Raw genomic sequence first — 8,819 nt, 5'->3', positions numbered from 1 at the left:
GGCGACGTACTTTTAGAGGAACATTGTTGAGAAAATGTAGAGACTCGGCATTCGAACCAGACAGCCAAACGATTCTACTTCCGCCAACGTACATTTCGCGTAAAGATCACGAAGATATGAGAAATTATATCTCATTCGGAGACATATAGATCGTTGTTTCTTCCTCGCTCTCTCTGCAAGTGGAACAGGAAAGGAAATCATTAGTAGTGGTACAGAATACCCTCCGCCTTGCACAGTGCGGCGGCTTGCGGAGTATATATTTAGATGTGGATGTAAAAGGTTTCAACTTTGGACAGAATAGGCGCTCATGTAAGAGAAAGAAAAAAAAAAGATATATTAATGTAACAATGAGACCCCGTTCGAAACGCTTCAGAGTATGTTTGTATAACAACTAAAGGGAATGTTAAAAAGGTGAGCACCGAAGTACTTCCTTTTTGGCTAGCTGCGGCCGTTTCGAGTTGTCAAGTTCCTTAGACTGTGGGTAAGGAGGAACCTATAGTTTTGTAGAGCTGGAAATAGAATTGCAGACGCCGAAGTGTATGATTACAAAACGCTTTTTAAACGTGGGACCGGTTCTGGTAACTGGTACTGAAGACGAAATCAGTGTCCAGTCGGAGCAACGTGCTCGCTTGAAACGACTAGAAAGGTTTTAACGCTGAAATAGCCTCATGAACTTTGAGAACATTGGCCTTAACTTACACTCTGAAAAATGGTAAAAGCCTTTATTTTTTACTTCCGTCCCTGAGAGAGACGGTGCAATGCTTGAGGCCCACAACTCGCATCTGGGATGGGCAACTTTCTTAATGCCACCTGAATTAATATTTAAATGCCCTAAACCACGTAAGGCAACGGCCTTGCCGCAGTGGATACACCGGTTCCCGTCGGATCACCTAGGTTAATCGTTGTCGGGCGTGGCCAGCACTTGGATGGGTGACCATCCGGGTCGCCATGTGCTGTTGCCATTTTCGGGGTGCACTCGTGATGCCAGCTGAAGAGCTACTCGACCGAACAGTAGCGTCTCCGGTCAAAGAAAACCATCATAACAACCAAGAGAGCGGTGTGCTGACCAGACGCTCCTCCTATTCGCATCCTCAGCTGAGGATGACACGGCGGTGGGATGGTCCCGATGGGCCACTTGTGGCCTGAAGACGGAGTGCTAAAACCACGTAAACGAATGCTATAATGATGCCTTTGGTTAACTGCATGCCTGATTTCCTTCCCCTGTCCGAGCCTGTGTTATTTTAGTGCTCTGTTAGTCCTGAGCATTCCTTGTTAGAGCAGTTCTTTAGAGACCTACTGCAACTCGAAAAAATGCCACTGTAGACCGTTTGTGAAAGTCTGAATTCAACGTTCTGACGTTTGTAAATTTCGAGACTGAATGGTGTATTACTTGGAAACAGGAAAAAGAAAGACTGCAGAAAATTGGAGAGTGTATCACACATTATACGCTGACGAATATGGGAAGTGTTACAACTTCAACATATCGACCGAACGCTACCCAAGTAACGATACTCCAGTGCTTCCATGCCTGTGGCATACAATGATTAAAGTGTAGCACTTACGTGATCTTATTTTCAGTAAACAAAAAATGCTTTACCTGCAGATGGAAAATGGTGGGAGTATATGAGGGCTAATGAATGTGTCTGATGCTGCTGCAAGTTTTCGGGTGGACATCACAACAAAGAAACTGCAGGTTATCGCTGTGTTTCCGATTTTCAGACAGATCGAATCATTGGCTCGAGGGCTATGGGAATCTAACACCAACAGATCGTGCAAACAGTCGACCATAGTGCAATGACTGTGGATTAGTCGTTTCCAGTTGGGGGCAACTAATCCCTCTCGTATAAAATATAGTTTTCTGAGGGGTGAAAACAAAAGGATTTAATTGTGTTTCGGCCACAAAACTAAAAAGTTTTAAAAATCATTACCATAATAGGCGATAAAAAAGTTTCTGTTCGAAGGCCATACAGTTCAGAATCGGTATGGCTGTCAGGCAACATGGCCGTGAGCGTTGTGGTAATCATCTCAGCGATGGCCAAGGTTGAAGGTACCCGTTTGGTTAAGCACCGTGTGCTGATGCGTGAAAAAGTTTGTAACTGACCGCCGCACATTCTCGTCTGGCAGGAATCATCGACCCTTCAAGGCCTTTTGCAAAGGACCGAAGGCGTAATAATCGCGTTGGAGAAGATCAGGACTACAGGGCGGGTGCTCGCCTATCTCTCGCTTGAATTGGTGGAACTTCTACGTTACGACATTTGCGATATGGGGACGTCCGTTATCATGACTCAGCAAGACAAAAATGGTTCAAATGGCTCTGAGCACTATGCGACTTAACTTCTGAGGTCATCAGTCGCCTAGAACTTAAAACTAATTAAACCTAACTGACCTAAGGACATCACACACGTCCATGCCCGAGGCAGGATTCGAACCTGCGACCGTAGCGGTCGCTCGGTTCGAGACTGTAGCGCCTAGAACCGCGTGGCCACACAGGACGACCCAGCAGGACACTAGCGTACTATGCGACAACGGTGGTATTCCACAGACATGCTGTCCAATATATGCTCTCCACTCTCCGATGGAAGTCTCTCTGTCCTTCAGCAACAAAGAAAACAATAACAGCACACTGATCCTGTTCGGACGTATTTGGTTATATCATCGTCATAGCTCACATTCCCGCATTTACCACACCCACATCGAAAAGACGCGAATTCAACACTAATCCTCTGCCTTTTTAAAAAATTATATTTCAATTTCCCATTCGGAGCGGGCTGGCAACAGCATAGGCACTGCTCTTCAGCTGAGAAATACTACAAGTATACACCAACATATGGGAGAAAACATGGCAGAACATAGATATAAAAAGTGGAAACATAAAGGAAGAGAGCATACAAAAGGGGGCGACTGTAAAAATGGAGATAAGAATCTAAGAAAGTATTTTACACAAAAAACCACACACTTTAAGGATTAAAAGACGCAAGGTAAAGTACAGCCGGAACATAAAAAGTTGCAGAATGATTAAAACAGCCACAAGATGATCGGAGTAGCACAGAACAATCAAGTACAGAAAAACTATATACAAGTCAAACACACAATTAAAACCACATCACTAGACATCACTGTAGAATGGCACTGAACATAACACTGACACAGCACACTGATAACGAAGAACAGACTGGGAGGATCTGCCAGGGGTAGGGATAAAAGGAAGAAGGGAAGAAAGGTGGGGAGGGGCAGTGCTAGAAGAGGAGGAGGGAAGGGGGGAGGGGCGCTCCAAAGGGGGCTGGGGAGGGAAGGATGGGAGAGGAAAACAGCAGAGGAGGGAGTGCAGAAACTAGGGGGTGAGGGGTGAGGGGGAAAAACCACTCTGGGGGAAGGAGGGCAGGGGAAAGTAGGCACCTTGGGCCTTGGGGAGGGAGAGGGAACAAGGCTGGGCTACAGTTGATAGGAAGGGTAAACATTGTGATGAAGTTCATTATCTAGGAGGTGAAGGTACTGGAAATTGCCCTGATGATGGATATGGAGGATGTGAAGGTGGAGAGAGGGGGATACAGTGATAGAGGTGTGACAATGAGGGGGACGAGGGATGGAGAGGAAGGAGGACACCAGGGGTGGGGGGAATCGAGCCTGTGAACAGTGTAAAGGATGCAGATATGTTGGAGGAAAAGGAGTATGTGGGGGAAGGGCAGAAGGTGGATATGGAAGGCAAGATGGAGTCGTGGTGTTCAAGGATTTGGATGGCCTTTCCTTACGAAAGTGGGGGGGGGGAGAGATCCAGGCAACACTTGCATAACAGAGAATTGGATGGATGAGGGATTTGTAGGACTGGTGGATAGTGGAAAGATGCAATCCCCATGTCCAGCTGGACAGGAGTTTCAGGAGGTGGAGGCAGGTGTGGGCTTTCTGCTGGATGGTCAGGAGATGAGGGCTCCAAGTGAGGTGATGGTCAAGCGTAAGACAAAGTTATCTCAGGGTGGGGGTGAGCAGGATGGGATAACCATAAATAGTTAGGTAGAAAACATGGAAGGAGTAGGTGGTTGCCGGTGTTTTGGAGGGGTTGATATGAGGGGACCACTGGTTGCACCAAGTGATGAACTGGTCAGTCTGGGTTTGGAGGGTGCATTGGGACTGTTGAAGGGTAGGACAGAGAGCCAGGAAGGTTGTAAGTAGGCTGTTTAGGTTCTTATATTGGTAACGCCACCACCACGTAGCGCTCTTTATGAAAATCACTGGCTGTGCTGTGTGCAGTCTGTGGCTGGGTGGCATTGTTGGAATTTGCTATTATAGTGTTGGGCAGTTGGCTGTTAGCAGCGCATAGCGTTGCACCGTTGGAGGTGAGCCGCCAGCAGTGGTGGTGTGGGGAGTGAGATGGCAGAGTTTTGAGAGCGGATGAACTGGACAGAGACAGTAAATTTGTAAGACTGGATGTCATGTACTGCTATATATTATGAACTTTGAACACTATTAAGGTAAATACATTGTTTGTTCTCTATCAAAATCTTTCATTTGCTAACTATGCCTATCAGTAGTTAGTGCCTTCAGTAGTTTGAATCTTTTATTTAGCTGGCAGTAGTGGCGCTCGCTGTATTGCAGTAGTTCGAGTAACGAAGATTTTTGGGAGGTAAGTGATTTGTGAAAAGTATAGTTTAATGTTAGTCAGGGCCATTCCTTTGTAGGGATTATTAAAAGTCAGATTGCGTTGCGCTAAAAATATTGTGTGTCGGTTTAAGTACAGTCATGTATAATTGTTCAAAGGGGACGTTTCATATGTCGACCCTTAGCCGAGGATACCTCACTGGAATCTTCTGTTTTTTCTTGTAGTTTGTGTAATTAGTGTAACTATTGTTTATTGCTAGCACGTAATTATAGAGAGAATTTCCTTTGTAGTTGTAGTTTTTCATTGTTGTACAGTAAAACAGTTGTGGCATGGATTTGGATTTGCACCAAGTATTTCACAGTTGCGCTTGTGGTTAACTAGATATTATTTTCAGTGCTATGTTAATGTGTTTTCTTATTTTGCTCCTCAAATTGTGCTTTTCTGTGTTATCCTGTGAAATACGTGACAATAATGGCGTGTGAAAAACGTAACACTAGGCTCCAAAGTAAACTGAGAAATGACAGTGAAGACGAAAGCAGTGTTTTAGCGCCACCGTGTAGTGAATTAACTCATGTTCAAACTAGTAATTTGGTAACTGTGCATAGGGAAATGGAGCGGACGGCAAATAATGGCGTGGACAGTGAAACAAATAGTGAACAGGGAAGCATTATCGATCTATCGGTCGGCAACAGCTCGCCTCAGGAATCCGAAATGACAGGACACAATCTTGCAAATATTGTAGATTCAGGCTTTGCATCCTCACCGTTTTTCTCAAATACGTCAAGACACAGTTTCTGCTTTTCAAAATGCGAATATTGCCGGTTCAAATGCACTGCCGAATGGCACTGAGGAACATGTTTCAGGCACCAGTGCATTGTTATTACAGTTAATGCAACAAATGGGACAAAGACTACAAAAGTTAGACACAACAATTGAACAAAATCAGAAACAAATGGGACAAAATCTTCAACAGTTAGACGCAATGGAACAAAATCTTCACACCACGCTTGAACAAACACGTGAAGAGTTCTGGCGCTGCAGTCTGGAACCGCGAGACCACTACGGTCGCAGGTTCGAATCCTGCCTCGGGCATGGATGTGTGTGATGTCCTTAGGTTAGTTAGGTTTAACTAGTTCTAAGTTCTAGGGGACTAATGACCTCAGCAGTTGAGTCCCATAGTGCTCAGAGCCATTTTTTGAACACGTGAAGATTTAACTACTGGGTTACATAAAATCGAATCGAAATGTCAAAAAGTCTGTAATGACGTAAAAACACAAATTTGTGAGCCTTTTCAACCTATTTTTTCGCGGCATGAAAATACATTACAGAATCACAAAGCAGCCATAAAAGAACTGCAAACTATTGTTCATGAAAATCATGAGACCTTGCAAGCTAAAATTGACTCAGTTGCATCTACCGATTCGGTTACGCAACATGCAAAAACTTAGGAAAACTTAAAGGACACAGTAGATATGATTTCAACACAAATGGACACTCTGAAACTTGGTTCAGAAAAACACACAGAGGAAATAATTTCACTATCGGATAAAGTAGCCGAACTTTCAGATCAGTTCACTAACTTATCTGCAAAGGTAGATGATGATCTGAATGACACAAGACCTGTAGCCATCACTGACACAGAAGAGTATGAACAAATTAAGAAATTCAAACAAAATCAAAATCAAAGCAATACACAGTATAAAAGAGAAATCCGGGAAGTACAAGATCAGTTGGCACAAGTAATACAAAAACTACATATTTCAGAGGACACTCGCGCTCCAACACGGGAAGAAGGACTTAGAAATACGGAAAAGCCGCAAAATAATAACACAGGGCATTTCGGAAATTATGAAAGAAATTGGCAAGGCGCACCGAATTTTGAGATGGAACCTCCGACACGACGTAACAATGACCGATATGCGACTCGCCGACACGATGATTTTGACTATAAGCTGTTCTTTACTACACGAAAATTCAAAACATTTAAGAATTTTGGCAACGACATTCATCCACAAGCGTGGCTCCGTCAATTCTCTCATTGTTTTCCTCCCAACTGGTCATTAGAGCAGAGATTAGAATTTATGTGTGGCTACTTAGAGAATGAACCAGCTGTAAGAATGCGATCGGTCATTCACGATTGCCAAAGTGAAGGAGAACTTTACCATGCCTTCCGCTCAGCATATTGGACTCAAGCCACACAAGACCGAGTAATACATAGCATCATAATGATGAAACATTTCGAACACTCTGAATTTTCCAGTCTTGTGAAATATTTTGAAGACATGTTGCACAAGAATCAGTACCTGTCAAACCCTTACAGCCCCTCAGACCTCATCCACATTTGCTTAATCAAATTGCCTGAACATTTACGACATATTATTTTGGCAGGACGTTGCAAAGACGACATTGAAGCTTTTCAGGGACTCTTACAAGAATTGCGCGGACGTGAAAACGGGAACACAACAATTACAGGTCACATCCGTCACAATTCCGCGATGACAGAAATAATAACTGGACACGACAAGGCTATTCTTACAACGTAAATCGTGACCAAATCAGACACCACCCGTATGACAACCACTGCCAGAGTAATAATAGTTACAGAGAAAGATCGCATTTCTGTAGTAATGAATATGACAGAGATAGCCATAGAAACAGACAATATGGGAACCAAAACAATTATTATCAAGGGAGACAGAATTGCTTCAGATGCAACGGTCCACCGCGCAGTTACGATTCCGGGAGAAATTTTCCACCACGTGACGGACAAGGGAGAAACTATGGAATCTACCGACATGACGACAGACGATATAATCGTAACGACAAACCTGAACTGCATCAGAACTGGCGGGATTCAAACAGGGCAGGAACCTCTCGACAAGGTGAATTGGTAGAAGTTAGGTCTCCTAATCCCAATAACGACGCGCGCCAACAAAGAGACAGACAATGACTCGTACCGCAGGCTGCCACATGCGCCGGATGGCTCAGCAAAAAATAACATAGATACTAACGTTGAGAAAAATTTTAGCATTCCTTACCAATGTATACAACATGATAATTGCTTTGAAGTTGAAACTCTGCCCACTAGGAAGAGTAAAGGATTACACTACATTTCTCATGTAAATCCGTTTATTGAGAGATAATCTGTTTTTTAACTTAGTCTTTGCCATAAAATTTTTCACTTTACGCTACTAGTACAATTTGTCACACTGAGAAACTTTTAACATGCAACAATGTTTTGAAGTTAAATATCCAGTCAAGAACCAAGAGAGCATATTTATACAGAAGTTACGAATGCATTGTTTTAGTGAACAGACGACACAGTGTTATTGTGTGTGTACATTCTTCCTTGTTAGTTGTACGATTACGTAACGACTATAAGGCTCACATACTTAGAACATATACCGGCACTGCTAATGAGGTATTCATTCAACATTTTGGTTTACTTGAAAAGACATTCTTTATTTGAAGTACTTTCTGTGAGATTAAAGATGACTTGGCATTTGGTTTCTTTGACAGCTACACGATTATATCACGACGCTACTAATATGTGACACAATTTACATTGTTGCTTTTGTGCTGTATCTGTTTTATATCTGCACAGTTTTTATGTATTATTCTGGAAAGTAAAACATGTTTTAGTAGTAACTTTTGTGGTATAGCTACTATGAGACAGCCTTTTCTGTAGCACAACAAAACGTTACAGTACAGTACTTTCTTCATCATGGCAATAAGCATAATAACTACGATATCTATATGCAAAGCATTTCACTTTTGTTTATGATGAGGTGAGTACATTGAATTCAGCAGTACTTTGCTTACAGAGGGCGATAACTACGACACATCCACAGAGATTATCTTACAGCAAGACGCACATTTAGCGCTACAGGACACGCATTTGAGCGATTAATTTTGTACTTAAACCATTTATTTTTAAAGATTTTTGAATCACAAAGATACAAAGAAAGTTTTCGGTGATATATTTCATTCGATTGCTGTAATCTGTAACACCTGAGGGTATAATTACATTAATCCTCAGCAGGTACACGCTTACTTTGTGTACCTTGTGATTGGCAAGCAGAAGGAGTCCTAGCTAATATGGTATTTGCTTATACAACTTTACACATCGGTACCATATTTCTCTAACACATAAATTACACAGCTATCTGATCATGTAACTGAGAGAGACAAACATTTACTTTACTACGTTGGTGACACATGTTTA

The 8,819-nt window shown here is 42.7% G+C and overlaps 1 pseudogene; it reads left to right on the top strand.

Annotated features, from left to right (window-relative positions):
- The first annotated feature begins 844 nt into the window (after positions 1–844).
- On the top strand, positions 845–962 carry LOC126177701 (5S ribosomal RNA; annotated as a pseudogene).
- Positions 963–8,819: the final 7,857 nt, after the last annotated feature.

Source organism: Schistocerca cancellata, chromosome 3 (genome assembly GCF_023864275.1).
Source record: "Schistocerca cancellata isolate TAMUIC-IGC-003103 chromosome 3, iqSchCanc2.1, whole genome shotgun sequence".
In the NCBI taxonomy this organism is placed as follows: domain Eukaryota; kingdom Metazoa; phylum Arthropoda; class Insecta; order Orthoptera; family Acrididae; genus Schistocerca; species Schistocerca cancellata.
Note: the sequence above shows the minus strand (reverse complement) of the source record. Positions and strands in the feature narration are given on the sequence as shown.